The sequence below is a fragment of the Brachyistius frenatus genome, unplaced genomic scaffold, assembly GCF_029030835.1.
Source record: "Brachyistius frenatus isolate BFR_SWC_R1_liver_20210118 unplaced genomic scaffold, ASM2903083v1 Contig_22, whole genome shotgun sequence".
Taxonomy (NCBI): Eukaryota; Metazoa; Chordata; class Actinopteri; family Embiotocidae; genus Brachyistius; species Brachyistius frenatus.
Genome location: NW_027210621.1, coordinates 1816249 through 1839377, shown reverse-complemented (window position 1 = coordinate 1839377; position 23129 = coordinate 1816249).

Below are 23129 nucleotides of genomic sequence, written 5' to 3'. Positions count from 1 at the left end.
GTCAGGGAGGGTGGGTGGAGAGTGATATCTTGTTTGGCTGCTGACAGCATCACTTGGAGAGGAAAATGAAAAGAGATGGTGATAACACAAAGACTCATGCATTCGCACACACCTCCTGCTGGCCTGTCCGCCCCACACTGTTCATAGGGCAATTCAGGCCTGGCAATTTAGGGCTGAGTTAAAGTGGAGGGAAAAGCCTAAAATAGTGAGGAAAGGCGAAAGAGGTTACGACGGGGAAAAAAGGAGACCCAGGGAGTGATTGGTGGAATGGTGGGGGACCGATGTAATTTTCAGAGAGCGGCAGGGAAGTGATGTAATTTTCTGGATGCAATTTGTGTGTGTGAGTGTTTGTGTGCATGCATGCATTTGTCTGTGTACCGTGTAATGCGAGACAATGCAGATGCTTTAGTGGCACTTGGATGGAGGACTCATCAACTGAGAGAAAGAAAATGTCTCATTTTGGGCACTTTGATGTTTTGGGGGAAAAACATTGATGCGAGTTTTCATGACATGATGACCACCTTCAAAATAAAAGGGGAGTTTTCATTTGTGTCGGCCTTCACGACTAGTTTGGTCAACACCACATTCATCTTCAGACTATATTAAATTAAATTTCACCGTAAAACTGATGATTATCAAGCAGATTATATTTTTCTTTTCATTTTAAGAATCGAGTAATAAAACAGCAAGAGTGATCTCCAGCAAATGAGCTTTCAAATTTAGAAAGGACACAATTGATATCCCTATCAGTGTAAATTGTGACTTATTTTTAGCCCTCTCTGTTGGACTTGCCAAACTAATGTTGTGCAGGGACAAAATTGTCTGATGCATTATGCTCCTGGCTGTCTTGGTAGACAATTAGTCTGACAGATGAATTAAAGAATACGAGGCCATTTCCCGCAGGAAATGGACCCCTCCTGCAGAAACAAATATCCATTTATGGGGGTGGGGTGGGAGGGCTTTTTTCATATCATAGTAAGGAGAAACATTAAATGTTTAGTGTTTGGTAATTGAATGGTTTAATGGCAACTCTCTCAAAGTGAAGCAAGGGCATCATCATTATTTTTTTCAATTTGAACTTTAAATGCAAACTTATGATGCAATGACACTGGAAGAAAAGTCAGTTTTAACGACGAGGCAGACAACAATTTTCTAATTGTCAAACCCCATTAAAAGACTGAATCCAATTGTCATTTTATTCTGACCAGTATTTCATATGAAGCCTGATATAGTTTACTCCGGTGTGTGACAGACCTTCATTATTGTCCAGTCAGGTTTTGTGTCCATCAGGTTAAAAAGTGTGTAATAGTCTAACATAAATACATTTTAATATTATTTAAACCTGCTCTCAATTATTTTTTGGAACAATTTTTTCACATGATTTCTGCTAAGTTTAAAGATATAAGATAACATATAGATACACTACTGTGTAGAGCTTGTAGAGCTGGGTGATCATTTTCTGTTGTTTTGTCACTATAAGCAACACCATTTACACTACACATAATTTTTGTCAAGTGCTTTATGTAGCAATTGCAGAAAACTATAATGTCTTAATTTTGAAGTTGAAACTATTGTAACCTGCGTATTGTGACTTACATTGAAAGTACGTGGTGTAACTATCCCCATGACAAAATCTTTACAAACAGCTATGACATCAGTGGTTTCGGTCACCATGAACATGACAGAGGTGGCTTGGTAAACTTCTTAACTCATCCTTCTCTCATTTTGATGACAGTGGGACACACACACGAGGATCGAAGGTGTTAAAAGGAAAAGCTTCTCCTTGTCACACCTCCTGGTCATCTGTGCATTCAATGGGCTTGGTTAGCTTTATTGGGCTGTGATCATGTGACTGAGTAGTTGATTTAGTTAATCCTGTAGTCAGAGGTCACGGTGAAAGGCAGATGTATTACAAAACCTCTATATAATCTTCCCAGATAATTGGGTAGTTTAAAATATAGCCTATAACCAATAAGGGATATGAACCAGTTTTTAAAGGTGTAAACACTGAGGTCATGACCTCATGAAATCACAAAATCTATGCAGCTGAGCAGATTTTATTTGAGCATTCACCTGAAGATAAGACATTGTTTATTGGCTCATCTTGTGACCTGCTCGTCCTTGTGATTCTCGGTGGGACTGTTAGCGTGTTGATGGAAGGTTACCTCCGAGTATAAAACACTCAGCCTCTGCAACAACAACTTTATAGAACACCTGTGGGAGCGGGATTTTATGAGCTCATCGGCTGCATGATTTTACATTTTCCAGTTGACAAAGTGACATATGCTGCCGGAAACAAATAGGGATTCCTGAAGAACCCCGCCCATATAGATGGCTGGTCCATACCAGAACACTGTGTCCGTTATTGTCCCGCTGACAATAATGACTGATGGTTCTGCATTAAACACAAAAGTGTCGTTACATTTTACCTTCATTACAGTCAAAACGATGAGTCAACATCCGTTGTTGAAAAGTGTTAATGCTCAATTAGCAATCTTTTTTTAAGATCCTCCAGTAACTACACCTATTTGCATGCATTTTGCATAACCAAGCTGGCAGAGGCTGTCTCGGAAGAGTCGGGGTTATATATCTCCTTGCGGCAGAGCACCTCAAATCTTTTGGGGGCAGTTGAAATTCTGCAGAAGCCCAGTTTTCATTTTCATGGCTACATTTACATGCTGTCCTACAGTCTGCCCCTTTGAGTTATATCACGGGGCTTTATCACCTGAAATAAAGCAGAGATAAATGTTGCTGAGAAAATGTAAAACACAGCCCCCTCAACAGTATGCATGTGTATTATGTGTGTGTGTACACAGACGGGCATGTGTGTGTGTGTGTGTGTGTGTTATTTAATGCTCTAAATCTTGAGCCCGTATGTGTGTGTAAACTATAAGCATTCTGCAGACTCGGCTTCTCACGGCATTCTTGGGGTTCTGCTGAGGATGCACTTTCTGCTCAGGGCTGCAGGAGGTCACTGTCTTACAGAGCACACAGACATACATACAAACACACACACACACACACACACACACACACACACACACACACACACACACACACACACACACACACACACACACACACACACACACACACACACACACACACACACACACACACACACACACACACACACACATTTACCCACATGTGCACGGTTGTACCGCTCCTGACATTTAACACCAATATGGATCCAGCTGCCGCTGAAAGAAGTCCATTCCCTGGTGACATTTACTTGGGGTTACCAGAAATCATTAGTTGAGGCCAGTTTCATAACTTCTGAATGGGGCGGGGGATAACAGACTTGACTCTATACTACTACACTGGGCTGTATAGCTTGACAGCCATGTGGGTGGGTGTACTGAGAAAAAATGCTCCCTGAAATATATCAAGCATATTTTGATGAACACTGTCTGTGGAAAAGATCCCTAGAAATTCAGCTGTTATCCTCTGACAGATGTATGCTTATACTGGGATTCGAAAACCCACTCTCATTGTAGTTTTTCCCCAATGCCCCAGAGTCTGTTTTCTTGCACCTGTGGTGCCTCTTTTATTTTGTTTGTACTTAAACAGTTTTCCAAGACTTGAGATCCTTTATTTGGGGATGTTTTGGTGAACTTTTGAGCTCTCGTGAGAGGCTTATTGCGCTCCCGCTTAAAATGCAACTCAAGAGAATAACAGCTAAAAATCAAAGTGCTGTGCAGAGAAATATACGGTAAATATAAACACAAATGCTTCTGTGTATGCATTGTGTGCGTGCGTGTGTGTGTGTGTGTGTGTGTGTGTGTGTGTGTGTGTGTGTGTGTGTGTGTGTGTGTGTGTGTGTGTGTGTGTGTGTGTGTGTGTGTGTGTGTGTGTGTGTGTGTGTGTGTGTGTGTGTGTGTGTGTGTGTGTGTGTTTCTTTATGTTGGCAGCTGACAGGTAATGAGTATCAGTGGAGATATTTAGAACAGACTAATGTACATGGACCTTGCTGGATAATTATTTTCTCACTAATTTGCTATATTCCTTATTGAAAGGATAAACTTAACATGCCCCCTTCGCCCCTTTTCAATCTCTATATAAACTTGATTTCTCACAATACTTCTACTTAGAGCATCCACTGGCTTGGTTTTAGTTTCCTACAGTATGATGCATAATAATAAGGAAATCGCTGGACAAAAGACGATTCAACCTTTACAGCTAAGATGCAAATGGATTCATGCGAAAGCAACCTCATTGGCTGACTCAGAAACACTAGACAGGAAGGGACAAAAATATTCTGATCATGTAGCACTGGCGTAAAGTTATTTCTTTTTGCCTCTCCCTCTTTTCCAGTGATCCATGTCTCAGCTGACCAGACTTGAGGGTTCTGTGCAGACTCATAAGTGGTTAACTAAGGACTGCGGAGGATCACCAATCATTAGATGCAACACGAAACGACGCCTGGACATAGTGCAATATCACAGCGCAATCCAATTTAATCATACCTGGGGGGTAATGGATGGAGGAGGCAGAGAAACAGTGACACAATTTAAAATCAATAAAGACAAAGAAAAGTAATATATTTTGTTGATATAGTCATATAAACTGCTGTTCTTAACAACCTTATTTACTTTACTGTACCTTCTGCCCACACATATACACACATATTATCACCTGCATGTAGCTACAACTGCATGCAGCTGAGAAGAACAGAGAAGTACCACAAGAAGCCTTTCTACTCATATACACCATTTTAACTCTTCTCATCTGATGCAAAGATATTGTATTCTGACCCATTGAATACAGCATTGCTGAGACAGAGCGAGAGAGCACAAGTTGCCATTCACTTGCCAAGCTGTGTAGAGCTGAGCAGAGTGTGGACCCTTTGCCAAGCCACTGCGAAGCAGGACTGGACCACACTGGACTGGATTCCTCCTTGGGAGTGTCGCAGTGATTCCACATGTATTGTTTGGGAAAGGAGGAATGGATGCAGACAGGTAGGACGCTGGCTATGCATGCTCCAGGCTGTGTATGGAAGCTTCTCTTTTTTTCTGAACTCAGCAATTCCCGATGCAATGTGGAAACAAACTTTGTTCCAGTCCAACACAAAAGAGATTTTCTTTCTGTCAGCATAAATTCTCTTTGTAGGGTCTGAAATAGCCCTTCAGTGGTGGATACACACACACACACACACACACACACACACACACACACACACACACACACACACACACACACACACACACACACACACACACACACACACACACACACACACACACACACACACACACACACACACACACATAGTGGAATTCTATTATATATCATGCTACCCGGCACACATTTGTGCTCATGTCATTGTAAGTGTACACACGGAGAGATGTGGAGATATGTTCCAGAAAATGAAACTACATTCTCAATTGAGAAACAACAAACAGCAACATTGTGGGGATCCTGCTCTTTGCACAGAGAAGAAACATTACAGGCTCAGGGAGGTGATGGAAAGGATGATTGAGGAATTTAAGGGATTTTCTCTGTGTGTACCTGTCTGAACCCTCATAGAGTAAGTGGAATAAAACACTACTCCAAATGATACATTTAAATGACTTGATCATTATACGCTTAGACATCTAATTAAGACGTTAATGTCAAAAGTTAACTCAAACACGCTTGGTGAACATTAAATGCTGTAATGTTACCTCATAATTGATGCTTTCAATATTATGAGTTACAATAAACCTGTTGCCTGATAGGTTTAGATTTTAAATAAGGCATCAAAATTATGTCAGAAACTTGTGCTCACTTCCAGAAAAAACACAATTTTCCCATGTTTTCCACATGAGACCATTGTGATCACATGTATGACACATGTTTGCCACATGTTGCAACATATGATAACGTGGGGGAAATATGTGGAAAGGTTTTTACATGGCATTCTATCCGGGCTTCACACATTATACCGTGAAAATGTACTCAAACCATGTTTCCCAGACAGAAAACACGTTTCACATGTGCACACTGATGTGTGTATTAGTTTTTGCATGTGAAATTCACTTGTTTTTTCTCCAAGGGCTGTTCCACTGATCAGACATCACATTGGACATTTTGACCTGCTGATGGCGCTAAATGTTTACTTAAAAGTTATTTAAATTAATCTTGAAAGGGACATGGATATCTGTTGTGATAATTCATTTAAAAGGTATTTCAGTGGTGGACCCAGCCACTGGCATTACAATCCCCAGAGTCAGCTGCTCCCATAAATGCAAAATCACTCATACAACTTAAACTTTAAACAGTTATGTATCACTATATGTATCCACTCTATGCCATTTGTCCCCTGGATTCATCTAAAATGATAAGCATCCACATTGCACTTTGAAAGCAAAGAACATCATAAACACATATTCACCATGGACTATAGACACCAGGACATGAAATACTGTATGGAAACTCCAAGTGCGTTCTTCCTAAAACGGATCCAAACAGAATTAAACAATATGGAGGTTATTGTGAGGACATTGGAAAGTTCAACACGTTTATTTTTGTTTTAGAGGCTCATGTCATCGGTTTTGTACAGATATCCCAGCAAGTAGTTTGACCAGGGGAGTTCTCATATTTTATTCACCACAATAAAACACTGTCTGCTGCTGTTTTCTGGCAGGAGGGAATCAGAAATGAATATGTTGCAAACTATGTTAGAATGCATCTGGAGAATTGAAGTGTCTGCACGCATTTATCAAGTTTGTCAAACTTGCCAGAGCACTCCACATGGTTAGTTTTCCTTTGTGTTCTCACTGAGTTACAATGTCACCCTGATAAATTAATTGTCTGAATTTCTTATGCAGAGAAGTGGATGAGTACAGTGAACAGTAGGGGACAGTAATTGAATCTCAGAGTTATTGATTTAGTCAGAGTATCACGACGGGAGACCTACGGCCAAGATAAGTTGTATGAAAAACTCCCATTAGCATTTATTGTAATAGCAGGCTTATTGTAATTATGTTTTAGTTTCTCTCACTATCTTTCCATACTTTTACTCCCTCTCTCCTCATTTCATTTCCTTCACTGTGTTTCACAACACCTTCAACCAACATAATATACTGTGCTGTTCTTCTTCCTCACGTTCTTCTGCCTCCCACCTCACGTTCTCTCTTTGCCCTTTGTCTTGACACGCTGTAAAGCCTATCTGCTCTCCTTACTCTCTCTCTCTCTGTTTGTATGTGTGTGTGTATTTCCTTCCAGTAAAGTCCTGTTTCTTTCCCTGGGCCTCAAGCCAAAGGCCAGGGCTGACGTTTTACAACAAGTGGAATGAGCGGAGTGAGCGGAACCGAAACGATGGCACTTTTCCTGCCTCAGTCCCTGGCCTCCTCGCCACTCCCCTTCAGCCCCATCAGCCCCTTCAGCCCCTGGGGATCTGTGTAGATAAGGATTGAACATCTCCGGATGCCACTTTGCATAAATGTTTAATAGCAGGGAAAACATTAGCATCAGTAATTAAAGCAGTAATTTAAGCTGAGACGCCATCAACAGGCAAGCTACTTCCACGCTGGAATAACACCACTGAAACACAGTAATTAGCTTTGCTTTGATTGGACGGGAGACTGGGTTAAGGGAATGTGTGTGTGTGTGTGTGTGTGTGTGTGTGTGTATGTATGTGAGTGTGCACTTTTGCACATCTGCATGCATGCTACAAAAGTAAACTTGTGTTTGCCTACCTTCCATGCAGGAGAGTTTGTGCAAATTGCTGATGCTCGCGCTTGATTGATCTGCTCCTGCTTGCATGATCGTGCTCGAGATCGATCGCATGCGAATGTGTGTACACACACCCAGTATGTGCATGTGTGTTGAATGGCATTTGACATTGGTTTGGACAGTGTCAAACATTGGCCTGAGGAGGTCAAATATTGCCTTGGACTTCCCTGAGGAAGCTGATGTTGTCCTATTTCATCATCAGTGTCCTACGAGCCTTTCTCTCTCTCCCTCTAATTCCCCCTAAACTCTAGACTCTAACCTTTCTATCTGTCTGGGACCTCTGGGACAGTACCCTGCATTCTTTTTCATTAAAGTGCTATGATAGCAATATGGGTGTGAGGGGAGATGATATGTTTTGCTTTTTTCCACTGGCATCAAAAATCGTTATGAGTGCAGGGAGGTCACTCTGGCTTGTATCTGGCTTTTAATGGCTCCTTAAAGCTAGGCCCCAGGGATGGGTGTACACGAGGTGCGAATACACACACACACACACACACACACACACACACACACACACACACACACACACACACACACACACACACACACACACACACACACACACACACACACACACACACACACACACACACACACACACACACACACAAAAGAATAAAGCTGCAGGGTGTCTGAAACCAAGCCAAGACCTTGCTCTCATCTCATCTCTCCTCTCTTTATTTCACTTTTTTTTGCTCAGTCTCCCCCTTTCTCTAGCCAAATAGCTGCAGCCTTTGATGTATTGCAAAAGACTATTGCTGGAGCATCAGCGTTATTCTATGATTCTAACTCATCCTTGGCTCTAGTGGAATCTGCACTCGTGGTGGTTTCTTTTCTCTATTCAGTCGTATTCTTGATATTTCAAAGCAGGCATTCGAGGTGTATTTTGTCTGATATTTTTTTGTATTTGTTAACACACTTAAACTCGTCACCCCTTTGACCTTTCCACATAAAACACTTTTCACTCATGGTGGCACCCTGCTGCTACCTCTCAGTATGCTGATAGAGTTTCTGTGCAGTTTAATTAAGCGTATTGAGTTTGCATCAGCAGTGGGTTGTTATATGGCCAGCTGGATACGCACACACTCAAATAAACATGCGTGTAAACACACATCCCCACGCTGCCATGCTAACTCCTATCCATCCCAGCTGACAGCTTGTTAATTGCCAGGGGGTTAACTGGAAGTGGGGGTGTAATTGCATCAGAGTTTTAATTTACCTTGGCCCCTTATTTATTTACCTAGCTGTAGATTTTAAAACGGTATTAATCGTCTGGACAAAATGGGGATCGACAGGCTGGGCGTTTGAGTCCACACAACCTGTAGATTGTTCAGTTGGATGTAATGAGAAGAAAGTGCCTGCCTTGTGAGGAAATCTAATAGAAGTCTGCATACTTTTGAGGAAAAATATTTAGAACATAGTCAAAGAAATAAGATCATAATTGTCTCACAGCGATGTTATTTAAAGCTTCAGGTTTTTTTTTTTATTCCTGAACAGCTACAGTGTTTTATAATCTATGGCAGTGATGAATGACTAGCCTCTGCATAGCTGTCTTATTATCAGCACTTTGTGCTGCTAGACTATTCTGAAAAGTACAGAGTATCGCATCTTATGAGGCCTTGATGCATGAATGCGTGGCATTTTATGACTGCATTGACTTTTTTTTACCTAGCATTTTTTTCCCCACTCATGACCTCGGGGAAACAACAAAGCAGGAGGGCCTTGGTAATCATATTTATTTGACAGGGAAGCAACTTAAAAGCTCTGCTGCAGACTAGCCTTTAGTTCAAGGCTTTGAGAGAGGAAGAGGGAGAGACACTCGAATACCCATGAAACACACTTTAGAAAAATGTCATCTCCTTGATCTATCTGACCACAGCGGCTTTGAAAAATGACAAGATTAATTGGAAAATTATAAAAATCTGTTTAAGTTAGGACTTCTTTTTGATGTTGAAAGGCTTCTTTGTATCAGTGTTTATGTGTGTGAGTGTATCTGTTTGTGTTTGTTCACATTGCACAGCAGAATGACACAGGGTGAAGAGGGTTGGGAGATGCAATAAATTCCCAGAAGCAATCCACATCTGCAGCTTGATGCCTCTTGCCTTTATCTATCCAACTGCCCACCACCAACACACCCACAAACACACACACTCTTTCACTCACTCCTGCGAGTCCATCCATCCATCTCCCTGACATGATTGTTCCTCTCTTGTTACTTTATGTTCTAATCCATCAGCTCTGACTAAAACGGCAATTACACCCAGCCATCGATGCAGCCAGCAGACAGTTAGAATTACGGCATGGTGCATTACTGCAAATTGCTATTAAAGTTCCTTTTTTCTACTGGAGCAAGGAGAGCAAGTGGAGAGTAATGGACACTCATAATAAGGCACATCATGAGGATAGATTTAGTCAACTCACGCTATTAATTGCAGGCTACAAATGTACCATACATGTAAAAGGATCAGAGTTGGACTCTTTTTGACACTTTGCTCTTAAAGTCAGAGTTTGTCTGAACTGACCTTGCTGCTTCGGCTGACTTCAATCACTACTGCCTCATTTTTTTTCTCCCCCTCATCATTTTAAGTTATTTGCAGTGAACCAACACCAGCTGGAATGCAACATTGTTTATTTACAAGCAGATTGTTCATGAGCTCATCTGGACTAATGTACACTGAAAGGTGAAGCTGCACGATGAAATATGGCTTTTCTTCTTGATATGTCAGACTGATACATGAAACCGAGCAAGAACAGCGCTGAATTCAATTACTTAATGAGCAACAGAATATCCTGCTAGCATCATGCGTAGACGGGAAAAAGAGTAGGAAAAAGAAAGCGAGTGATCGAGGATAGACGGAGGGAAAGGTGAAGTGATGAGTGGCGTCCTATAAGCCAGTGCTTGAGGAGATGGATGATGTGTGTGTGTGTGTGTGTGTCTGTGTGTGGGTGTGGGTGGAGTTGTCCTTGGTGTGGTGCTGATTGTGTATGAGGCGGTGCTCAGCAGGACAGATGGTGCTAGTGGGCAGATGAGTGAATAATGATGTTTCACCACAGTGCAGTAATTACCTGCTCCCAGGCCCTCTGCAGTCCGCATGGCCGCATGCATGCGTGCATATGGATGCTTGCGCACACAAATTTATGCATGCCCTCATGAAACTTAACATACAGCACGTGCATGCAGGCATGTACACATAAATACTAACATATACTAATACAGACAGCGCTGTTCCTCCACTCTCTGGATTGATGGAGCAGCATATCTTTTGCGCGTGTGAGAGGTCTGAGCACACGGCTTTAAATCACGCTAAATCTATGCACCTGCATAGATTTGCACCCGACTAAAATACAAGATTATGGTGATTTTATACCACCAGCACAAGAGAATGTAGGTGGACTCAATGAATCCCACAGTTCTTTGCTGTCTGTAAACATAATTTGTAATGCAAACGTATGAATCAAACTTATACTGTAAACCTCACTCTTTACTTTCTCTGAGTCTACTTTACTTTACCCAGACTGAACCCCCTGACATGAGTGTGGCTCTGTTGCCACACAATTCTATTTGTTTTTATAACACGGTGACTTTCATTTTAATGATGTTGATGCAATTTTTATTTTTGATTAAATCTCATTCTAATAAATCTTAATATACTTTCGTGTTGGGATTGGTGCCTCGTCAAGTACCACTGACAAGAGTTTGCAGTTGGGAAGTCAGTGATGGATCATGTATTTATTACTGCACCAAGTGACTCCTACGACTTGGCTGGGGCAAATTGAAATAAATTTGGACCTTTAAGTTGAATTTAATGGGCTACATGTCAAGACATTGGGCTGCATTACATTTGCTGGTGTGGGGCCTATGACCTTTGCATCTGAGTCACCACGTTAAATTAATGAATGCACTGCAAATCATGCATAAAGCCAATGAACAGAAAATATTGAAACCCCAGATCACAAATGTATTACATAGAATGAGGGGTATTGCAACCAAACGCTTCTGATAAATATGACTTTCCCTGTGTCTCTCATCAAGAGCAGCAAGCCAAAAAAAAAGCTCCCATGAAACCAATTTTGTTTATTTTGTTGTATTTGTTGTGTCTGCTACATATGTAAGTAAGTAGCCTAAGTATTCCTAAGTAAATAAACATTAGGCTATACGGAAAATTCGATCGCAAGTTAAACCATTTCATCAAGACAGTTTTGGAAAAATTGTAATTGACTTTTAGCAACTACAACTGAAAATCATAAAAGCCTCGTGGTCAGTCTGAGAGTTTGTCAGGGTTAGGGTTAAACCGGTTACATCGTCAGGCGGTGAACTTACCTAATGAACTTACCTAATGCTACTAACTAGTGTGCGCATGTGGAACATAACTCCAACATGGCAAAGTTAAATGTGTTGGATATCTGTGTAAAAGGCCGCGGACTTCAACGGAGACAGACAAGCCTGGCTGTCCACATCATAAAGGAGCAGAGCAACATCGAAGCCCAGTAGCGTGCTTGCTGCAAAGAGGACGGGACGTATCGGGACAATTACGAACAGGTGCGGCGCCATGTGACCCGCAGATGGAACTTACAATATGCGTGACTCCGAACCGCGTTTTGTTACGCAAGGGAACACTTTGGTCACGTGGGCTGCCGCTTCCACAAAGAAACCACGTTTACCTGTGACAGTTCTTTTAGCACCTGGATTAAAGCTGCATGCCACACACGTCATACGTCTGTGGAAACAGGGACTACGTGCAGCGCTCGATGAGGAGGACAACAATGATGCTTTCGCAATGAACAACAACAACAACAACAACAACAACATCGTCCTGTTGTCACAGATGTGACATCCAAGGTGAGTGGGCTGCTTTCACTCTTATGTGTGTGTTTGTGCTGGAATGTGGAGGTGAAATGCCACAGCATACCTGGTTCAAAAAAGTCAACACTTGCCCCTGTGTATGTGCAGGCCGAGGCTTTAGTAACGCTATCATCTGTTGTGTGGACGATGACAATATCAACACGGCACGCTGCTTGGCTCACTGCCATTGTAGGGTGTTTATTTATTTTGAAAACTGACAAGCAACTCAAGAGTTGTCGTATAGCAACTACTAAGGTACTGCAGTGAAAACATCCTGGCGCCGACAATGGACTTGAGATGTTTCTTATATTTTTGTGGTTGTGCATATGTATGATCATTTTACCATTAGTTTTTTTTTTTTTTTTACAAAGTTTTCATTTTCACTCACAATTCAAAATCCCTTTGAAGGCCAGTTTTGCTCAAGTTAGAGGTTGGATAGTAAAAAAACAAAAACAAAAAAAAAGCTGAACTGGTGGAGTAGAAAGACGGTCACTAAGTGTGTGATGAATTTATGACCCTGCTACACACACTGGAGCTGGCAGGTCAGTCTGTGGCAAGACTCCTCAGTGTTTCAGATGTTCAGTCGTGCCCTGCTACTGCCAGTTCTCTCTACCCTGTACCTCAGCCTGCCTGCAGATCAGTAAGAATATTATTTCAGCTTCAAGTGAATTCTGTCCTTAAGATATAGAAATATAAAAAAATGTTTTAACATACGCTTGTTTTCACACTGTCAGATTGTTAAGTGCAGGCTGCACTAATGGCTTCTTGTGACTACTGTTGGTGCTTTTTTTTTTTTTTAATTTTATTTTTAGGAAATCCAGCTTGCTGTCAGCTCATTTGCACAGAGGTAAGGTTATTGGTGTAGCTGAACACACTTGGGATTTGTTGGTATTTTGGTATATCAACTACGGTGTATAGAATGTTTCTTAACTGTACTTCTCGTATTTAGAAAAACCCTGTCATATTTGAAAAAAAGGGGTCCTTAAAAGTTTAGTTTGATTTTGTGTGTTTTCTTATGATCAATCCTTTGGGTTTAAGAAAATAAATACATATACAAGCTTGTATTCACACTGTCACATTGTTTACCATAGTGCAGGCTGCACTAATGGCTTCTTTTGGCTACTTGTATTTTGTTCACATTTTCTCTCAGAAAATTCAGCTTGCTGTCAGCTCATTTGCATAGTTAGTGTTCTTGGTCTCGCTCGACACACTCGGGATTTATTGGTATCTTTTGACATGTACACCCATGTTTATACAATATTTCTCAGTTTATATATTGAACAAAAAAAAACACAGGCAAATAATGAAAAGCTGTCCCTTAAAGTCTAGTCTTGTTTTTAATCTTAGTTTTTTCACGATCAATTCTTAAGGCCATTTTCCACCGGCTCCGTGTCCGATGCGGCTGCTGGAGTGAACTGCCGTCATTAAAGTCGATGGTTCATATCCCACCGGCTGCACCGCGGTCCGTCTCACCGGCGTCCCAGAATCAGATCACTGCGCTGCTCAGCTTTCTGACGGAAGCCGCTCAGAGACCGCGGCAATCTCAAGTAGAGCAGGTCGGCCGGGCAGGAAGTGTGTCGAGAAAACAAAATAAAACCTCCATGTGCAAACTCCCGGTTGTAAAAACGTTACTACATCACCGGTTTCACAGAGGCTGTTCAAAGCGTTATTGTCTCAAACAATTCTTCGCATTTTGTTGTTACAAGCGCCACAAGATGGATGTAGCTAAATTTCCGTATAGAAACCCTGAAAGTCATTGAATGTTCTACAACACGTTCTGACAAACATTTCAAAAATAAAAGCTTTGTTATGAAATGAAGGGTTTCTATCCCCTAAAATGCTGGAAGGCTTTTAATTTGAAACAAATACAGAACCTGCTCAGTATGTTTTGACAACGTAATGAAGTAACTTTAACAAAGCAAACAGGAGCGATCAACATTAGGCTTTGTCCTCATCAGCTACAACCACTACTTATAGAACAAGAGGGAATCAGAAATAAAGGCCAGTTACCTTCAACTGTTGAAGTAAATCAAGGCCAGTCACAATTATTGAAAAAACAGGAACATTAATGTCTTATCATCATCGAGGCTAGTTTTAGTTACTGTAACACTAGTAGAAAACTTGCTCATCGTGGGCCTGGTGCCAAATAACGTTTTATCGTTTTTAAACGACATCAAACATCTCTAGTTACCTTTTAATCTCTACCAAAAAAATGAAAGGCCAAGATTATTTTACTGTCTTGAAGCTCAATAGTTTGGCTTTACAGATAAAAGCTTTATTGTTTTTAGTTCATGCTTACAGTTGTCATCTGCCTCATTTTAATGAGGCGACTATTTTCTGTTAAAAAACTGAAATACAATCAGTGCATGACACCTGCTGCGCACCGTGCCACACACACACAGTTGTGTCTTGCTTAGGAACATAGCAGCGGGATATTTTCCTTTGGAGTTAGTGGAGGCACAGTACAAAGGTTGTGAAGTTGAATTGCCATTTAATAAAATGACAATTTGTTAGTACTCTTTTTACAGCTTGTTGTACTGCCCACAACTGGCCAAAGTTATAATGAAGATTTCAAATGAAATATTTGATTTGATTTATATGTCAAGTAAATATGATAGAAAATAGGATGAACTATGTTCTGTGTCATGTAACTATTGGAAGATGGTGATTAAAAAGCAAGAAAAAAACAACAACGTGTAACTACAGCATCAAATCCCTGGACTGGGTCGTGTTAATCACTCTACACATCAATTAGGGACTCGTTTGCACTACTTCATTAAATAAAGGTTCACATCTACAGTGTCTATGGGAGGAGGTGCATCACTCACAGGTCACCAGTTAGCTCTTCTATATTCCTCAGCTGTCATTCTCCAGTCCAGACAGAAAGCACTTCATCAAAATCAGCTGCTGGAAAGTCACACAAATTACCCACAAGAAACTACTACAGAGCTTGTAATAGCAATCAATTTCACTGCTATCACAGCTGATGTCATACGCGGTAAACACTGCTGTGCATAGCTTATGCTAATGACTGAGAGTGGGAGGAGGGGCGGCAGAGAGAAGGTCCTTAGATGATAACATCCTATATTGTGGTTGGTTAAGTGATAAGTACTGGTGGAAGATGCCAAGTAAATACAATGGCAGACTACACTGAGTGACTGTAGATCATAACAGGATTGTGTTGCAATGCATAGAAAAAAAGAAAAGAAGGATATTTCCCTAAAAATATCTTACAGCATAGAGGATCATGTTAATAATTTAATATGCCTTTGTGGATTTCTAACAACAGCGGTGATTGCCATCATGTACTTTGTGCATTCCAAGGAAACTGTTGTTTTTTTGAATCTCTCCTCATTATGATTAAATAGTACTACAATCTCACATCAGTAATGAGGTCTCTCGCTTTCATGGCTCTTTACAAGTTTTTTTGGCTGGAGCTATTCTAATAGGATTTTCAGTCGATGCTAGTTGGGGCCCTGGATAGGAAAAGAGGAAGATAAAAATTAAAATCAGGCTTTGTTTCTCTCCCAACATTTTTGGAAATGAGGAAATTAAATCGTCCGTCAGGATCTTTGTGATTAGGTTTAAATAGGGATGAAACAATGTGCAAATCTGAGCCTGCCAAGGCAATGACCTTTCAACAAGCAAGGCTGCAGAGCACAAGTGCATCCTCCTCTGCTTCCTCCCCTCCACCTCCATCCCTGTCTCCTCTCGCTCTCAGGAGGGATGGATCCACATCTCAAAGGCCACTATGTCACTCACTCGACACATGCTATTTTCAGACAGAAGCAAAGTTGCAAAACTCACTCCTCCTTCTGGTTTCCACTTCTTTTCATCTCTGCTCTCTCATCCCCCCGTAGGCTATGTAGTGTTGGAAGACTTGTTGCAGATATACCATACTCTCTCGTCAACACAACAGACCCAACTTATATCTCCGAGGAGCATCACAGAAAGCTCCCTGGAAGATACCTCAAAGCAGAGTGCTTCTGTAGCTGCAAAGCTGTTGAGAGATGCTTGAGCAAAGTGGTGTGCTGGATAAAAGTGAGTGTACCATCTTCGTTGAAGGCAAAAGTCTTCTCAGCGTGACATTTATCTGCTCTTGACAGTGTGGTTCTTCCTAACAGTTCCGAAGTACAAGTGCAGGAACTCAGTTTAATTCAATTAACTGCAAAAATCGCTTGCTAAAAACAAATCCATAACTATTCTAGCATTAATATCTTTTGCAAGTTACTGCTTTTAAAATCATGAAGTGGCCAGTTAGAGTGCTTAAAAGCAAACGCATACACACTAACAGGAGGGACATGTACTGGAGAACAGAGGGATACAAGGTGGACTATACACACGTGTGTGTGCGTGTGTGTGTGTGTGTGTGTGTGTGTGTGTGTGTGTGTGTGTGTGCGTGCGTGCGTGCGTGCGCGTCTTCCTGGACTGGTCTCTAACGAAAGTGGCAGGTCTGATCTTCTAAAGGTCATCCATGACATCAGGATTTGGCTGCTTTAGGTTTGATGCGTATTGGTGCTGATAGCTTCACCGCAGGTGAAAAGTGTCCTCTCTCCCTCCTTTTCTTTCACTGCACTCACACAAATAAGGGCATGAGCACGTGCATAGGCAAGCATCAGTCAGGTATTTAGTGTGTCTGAAAAGGTCAGTGCCCCCTCCTTCACTCTTTTTACTGCTGACCTGTGGGAGTGTGCGATAAAAGCTTTCATGATGTCCCGCCATGCAGGAGGAAATGTGTGTGTGTGTGTGTGTGTGTGCGTGTGCGTGTGCGTGTGTGTGCGCGCATGCGTGTGCGTGCGTGCGTGTCCGACTCCCCTCACCTGAACAAGAGTTAGTAGAGGGACAAGTCAGGTCAAAGTCAAAACAACAAGAACTATTTCATAAATAGAGCATTCATATATTGTAGCTGACTCCTACACTGTCAGTCAGTCGAACAGGGATAGTTGGAAAATTAAGAATGTGCTTATTCTCTTTTTGAGACTGATACCACTCTTGCGTAATGAATTCTTAAATAGTGACTATTGCTGTCATTATTATAAAATTGTAGTTCACAACTAACTGTCTGACAAATAATTGCGATTAAAGATTGAATTGTCTTTTTCTGGATATTTTATGATATTTTATAGTATAAGTCTAATATTTTAAGAATATACAGACACCATATAAGGGGGAATACTTTTTTGGCATTGAATATTGGAATGTACAAATACAAAATCCATATCAGTTTGCCTTAAATTGCACATAACTTAAATACTGAACTGTTTCTACAAAGAAATGACTAAGAATTCCACGTACAAATAATGAACATAAGCAATGTACTATGGTGGCGCTAATTCTCCACGTACAGCATGTGCCATTAAACCACAGCAGAATAAGAGGGTGCAATGACATGATGTCATTAAAAGCGTCTTTTTTTTTTTATGACGGATGAAAACTTGGTCGACTATGGTTTTTCTTGTTATAACGTTTAGTCGACTGTTTGGGCGCCGCCCTTGTGGCTTAATAGGACTGGAACATGAGCTTTGTACAACAGAAAGGGAACACTAACATGCAACAGACAATTTCAGTCTCTGGTCTTCTCTTTACGCCGGCCAAACGGCTCGCTCGCCGTGACACAGGAAGTTTATGTTTAAGGTCAAGGGATGCTTGAAACCTCACGAAACGTGTGACATACATCCGGCGTGGTGAGACAATACATGTGATATGTTTTTTGCCAGTCGGTGTGGCCAAACGGCTCGCCAGCGCCCCCTGCTGGAGACAGGAAACGAGACAAAAATAGCAACTTTAAGCGGGTATACACGGTCTTCGGGGAGACGGCTTCGGGGAGGCGGCGCGCCGGAGTGCAAGGGCCCGTACATCACTGCTTGCAGTTTTAATTATTCTGTGTGCTTTCTGTGGTTAGATGATGAGAGAGGTTATTTAATTAGTCAGTTGATATTTGACATGACAACATGATAGCTTACCATGACAATGACCTTGGCCAGTCAGCTTCTTGTTTGGGTCACCAAGCAGTAACAAAACCTAGAACATAGTCCTTTTTTAGGCAGCCAACTGCTTCAAGGTTCTTTGCCAAGAACACAAGTCTGTCAACATTTCCAGGCTTCAGTGATCATTTTCCTAAAATCCCCTGTTATGCAGAGTGTTGATTGGAGCCATACATTTGAGTGATTGCCTCTGTCTTGTCTTTGTGTCTATAGGAGCTCGACGGATGTGGTGATGCACCATAAGGTTCCTGTTATTGATGTCTGTGTGTTCGGCCAGCAGGGATCTTCAGCTGTTGTTGTCTTGGCCTTTACAGCTTCGTCATAGTTTGTGGTAACGTGTACAAGATTTTGACTTCCATTGTCTTGTCTGAATCCGAAAAACTTCCATACCTCATAATGTGAACTTTCTTTCGGTATGACAAGTGTGGTTGCTTTGATCCTTATCTTCTACTCACCACCATCAGTGAGGTTTTCTTCTGGATTCATTGGGTTGTTTTTATTTGTCCTCAAACAACTTTTCTCTCCCACTTTCACTTGCATGTGTCTCCCTTGCTGTGTGTATGGCGCTCACTGGTTTTATTCCTTCCTTAATGCTGTTTTTCTGCTGCTCTGCATCACAATGTGTTATGTCACTTTGTCATTTTTTTTATTGATAATTTAGGAGCGCTTGTTTTGTTGCGGCCTATGTTCCAAAAAACGAATGCGACAGAATCATTTTCATTTAATACTGAGATTACGTTGATGTATGAATCAGGCCGTAGACAACGATGTATATAGTTCTTTACATTCTTGTCTACTCGTAATTTGTGTCCACTCGAGGATTAAACAAGAGGGCACACCGGTGAACTCAGAATATCAACCTCCTCATTTGAAAGATGTAAACAATAAAAATGGCGACATTACTGTATTATTTTGGGAAGAATTTGTTTCAGTCAAGCGGTGACGGACAGAATTGCTCAGCCAGTACAGGTGTCTGATGACTGTGGGACAAAATTCATTCCACTTTTCCAACATTTTCCGCTGTGTATGGTCATAGCGGTCTAAGGCTTGTTGCCATTTCTTTTTGCAGTTTTCCACATCAATGTTTAAGATGGAACTGATCTCAGGCCTGCTGTTGTGATGAGCACATTTATCACTGTGCAGCGGCATTGACACATTGTAAAGATACTCTTCCGGCAGAGTTTTTAAATTAAAGTTTTCCAGCATGTCACTTATTGGTAGATATTTTAATTGAATTTTTTTTTATAAAGTTTCAGTCAACTTAACATAAATCTGTAAAAAATAAATTTTGGAACAACTGAAATTAAGAAACAGGTGTTTCAGGTAAACAGAACAACAGAGTAGTGAAGTGGTGAGTATAACATGACTGCTGTAGTGCTGATGGAATTAGCTCTATGGAAAAAAGACATTATACAAAATGTACTAGGTGAGAGCTTTCGTTGTAGGCTACAGGTTGGAAAGAGTACGGCTTGCTGTTTCCATGCTAAGCTAACTGTATCCAGTTTCACTTCAAATAACAGTTAATGACCAGCTATTTCTTTAATGCACATACAAAGTAAACTCTATTATTAACTAAATACGCATCATGTCAGGATATGGTTTGGTGTATTGGTAGTCATGCTCGCTAATAATCCTAAACAGGAATTGTAATAAGACAGTGTTATATGTAGTGAGTTCACTTCTTTTCCTCTACTGGATCATTGGCAGAAGGCCTTAAGAAGGGATATACAAGCGCTTTGTTTGCCTTAAGTACCCTCATGCTCACTGCTCCTCCCCACCGGTCTCTACTATATTTCACACTATATTTCTTCTGTGCATTTCAACAAAAAGCAGGATGCAGCTGTCAAATTAAGGTGAAAAGGAGAGTGGTAAAGTTGAGGGCCTTCTCTCAATGTTGAGAAGCTTTTTTTTTTTTTTTCCTCTTGGAGACGTTTGCTGCTGAAACAGACTCGACTTCTCCATCACAACTAGTGCTCATCAAAAATTACCCAGGATGCTCAGTGCTGTGGTGTGACTTTTCACAAGCTTCCAGCTGCTGAAAGGTTTATTTCTCTTTGTTTTGTCCTCTTGCGCTTTTGCTGAGAATGATGAAATTTTGAGACATTTTTGCTTAACCTTCATAAACTGTGATGCAGGGACTGCTGCTGCCACCCATTCTCAAGAAAGCCACGCACACATACCCCCACATCTCCCCACATACCAACAGTCTATCTCCCTTTCCCTCACTGTCGACTCGTGTCATTATGAAGGCTCTGTCACTCTATCCTTATTACCAGAAGAGAGGTCAGTGCGAGTTCACCCTTACATCACTCAGACTCTGACAGCAGCAGCACTCTCCGCTAACGGAGAAAAAGGAACAGACGTAAGGAGAGAGGCGACGAGAGAAGGGAAGAAATTATTCTAGTTTTATGGGGGGGGGGCTGTATCCATAGAAGCGGCTCTGTTTATCCCACCACAAAGCCACGGTTGGTGTGAAAGAGTCAGTCATCTAGCCGAGTCTCGACTTTGTTTGCCTGCCATTTAGCGAGATGTGGAGGCATGGAGAGAAAGAGCAACGAGCAGTACAGCACATATCACAGGAGGAAGCTCGGGCCGGAGTGTTTCTGTTTCCAGACTCCAAAAAAAACCACCCACATTAAGAAAGGAATCACAGAACAGAGACAGAAGGATCTCCCATATGCTTTCATAGGAGACTATACTATTTGTTGTTAGCCAAACATGAGAGCTTTGATTCCGAGGAACTGGCTGTGGAAAGCCATATTTCTCCACTTACCTTTTCAAGTGTTTGTTTGAAGGGTAGGTATTGAAATGCTTCCTCTGCTGCACTATTTCCAGCACACCTGGAGGGCATCCAACCAGCTTTGCTGCTGAACTTGCGTACATAAGCTGCAAACCAAGTTTCTCATGCTTCCATTTTTTTATTATTTTTTTTTTTTTTTTACTACCCACATTTGATCAATCCATTCTCTATTCAACATGACCTCTGTTTTGAGCTTGTATTTCACTTCTCTCTCCAGGACCATGCTCTCCAGCCTTCTTTACTTTTGACTTTCTCCGTTCAGGTACTCTGCTGCTTCCCCGCCACTCTTTCACACCTTGTAGGAGACAGGTTATCTCCGCTGAGATACCTGGGCTTAGGTTTCTATCGGAATTCTTTTATCTCCCCAGGTAACCACACCTTCTCCTTCCTCTCCTCTCTTCTCCTCGTCCTCTTCTCTCTTTTTGAAAGGTATATATAAGCCACAAAGAGAGTCATAGTGCAACACAGAGGTCCTCCGCTTGCCTGAAGAGAAATGCAGGATGGGGGGAAAGGCCAAACTTTGTTTTATTATTGACATAATCCTAAAAGCTTACGCCTGTGAAGCCAGATCAATTTTCTGCACCTTATCCTATTATTAAAAGCTGGCCTGAGGGCTAAAGAGACCAGATCTTACAAGAAGAAACCGAAGGAGAGGAAAAACATGCAGAAAGACAGACGGAGACACACAAACACCAACCGTCTGTGCAGCAAGCTCTCGCTGATAAAACATGTATCTAGTATGAATTTGATTTTCCAATACTGTCATTAATAGATGAGGTAGCTGGGGCTGAGGCCTGTGGAGCGGGCAGGCCCGCTGTAATACCCACGGACAGGAGCGAAGATAGAGACAATCACAGCTGCTATGAACAACACTTCATCACTGTCACATTTGGGCAGAATTCAATTTGCAGATGTCGAACTCCAACTCCTCCCTCCCCTGCCGTCTCAGCATCACGTCTGCATTGTGAAGCAGATGCACATAGACACACGTGTGTGTGTGCGCACAAACCCCTACACACATACACAAATGGTGCATGGTTGTTTATTATGAGCTGCTTTCAGTGAAAGCCATATCAGGTGAAGATAACTGTGATGCTCAGAGTAGTCCGGGAAAAGGGGGGTTGAAGAGGAGAAGAGATACTCAGAACCCTTTCCGGTCCGTACATATGATCAGTGTGCTGTCTTAACGCTGTGACAGTATATACAGTATGTTGTTAGTAAAATGGAATTGCCAATTGAATGCTCTGCCCTAAAGCAGTAAAAAAATATTAAAAAAATAATAAAGTGAGGGGAACTTGCTTCTTTTAAATGGTGTGATGCACAATGTGTAATCAGTAATCAGCGGGATCTTTCACTTCGAGCTGTGGAATCTGAAAGCACTTTAGAGTGCTTTTTTCTCACCAACAATAAAAGAAAGATTTTGTGATTCTCTTAATAGTTTGATTTAGTAGACTCCAGAAAATTGCAGACCAGGAACCAGTCGAGGATAAAAGGAAATCGCCCATCCTGCAATTAAAATAAATGATGGAAAGTTTCATCAGGCAACAGAAAATTATGATGTGACACCAGACGAGCATCAGCGTCAGTTCAAATTGTGTTGTAGCGCATAGACATGTCCCGTATAGTCTGTGATAATAATACAGAACCTGTCAACTGGATGATGTGTATGCTGAGAAGTGCATCGATGTTTATGGATCATTTCAGCAAACTGACAAGGTTGTTTGTGCATCATCATTAGTGCTTGTAGTGATTACTGCTCTCTGCTGACAGTAGCTGCATTTTA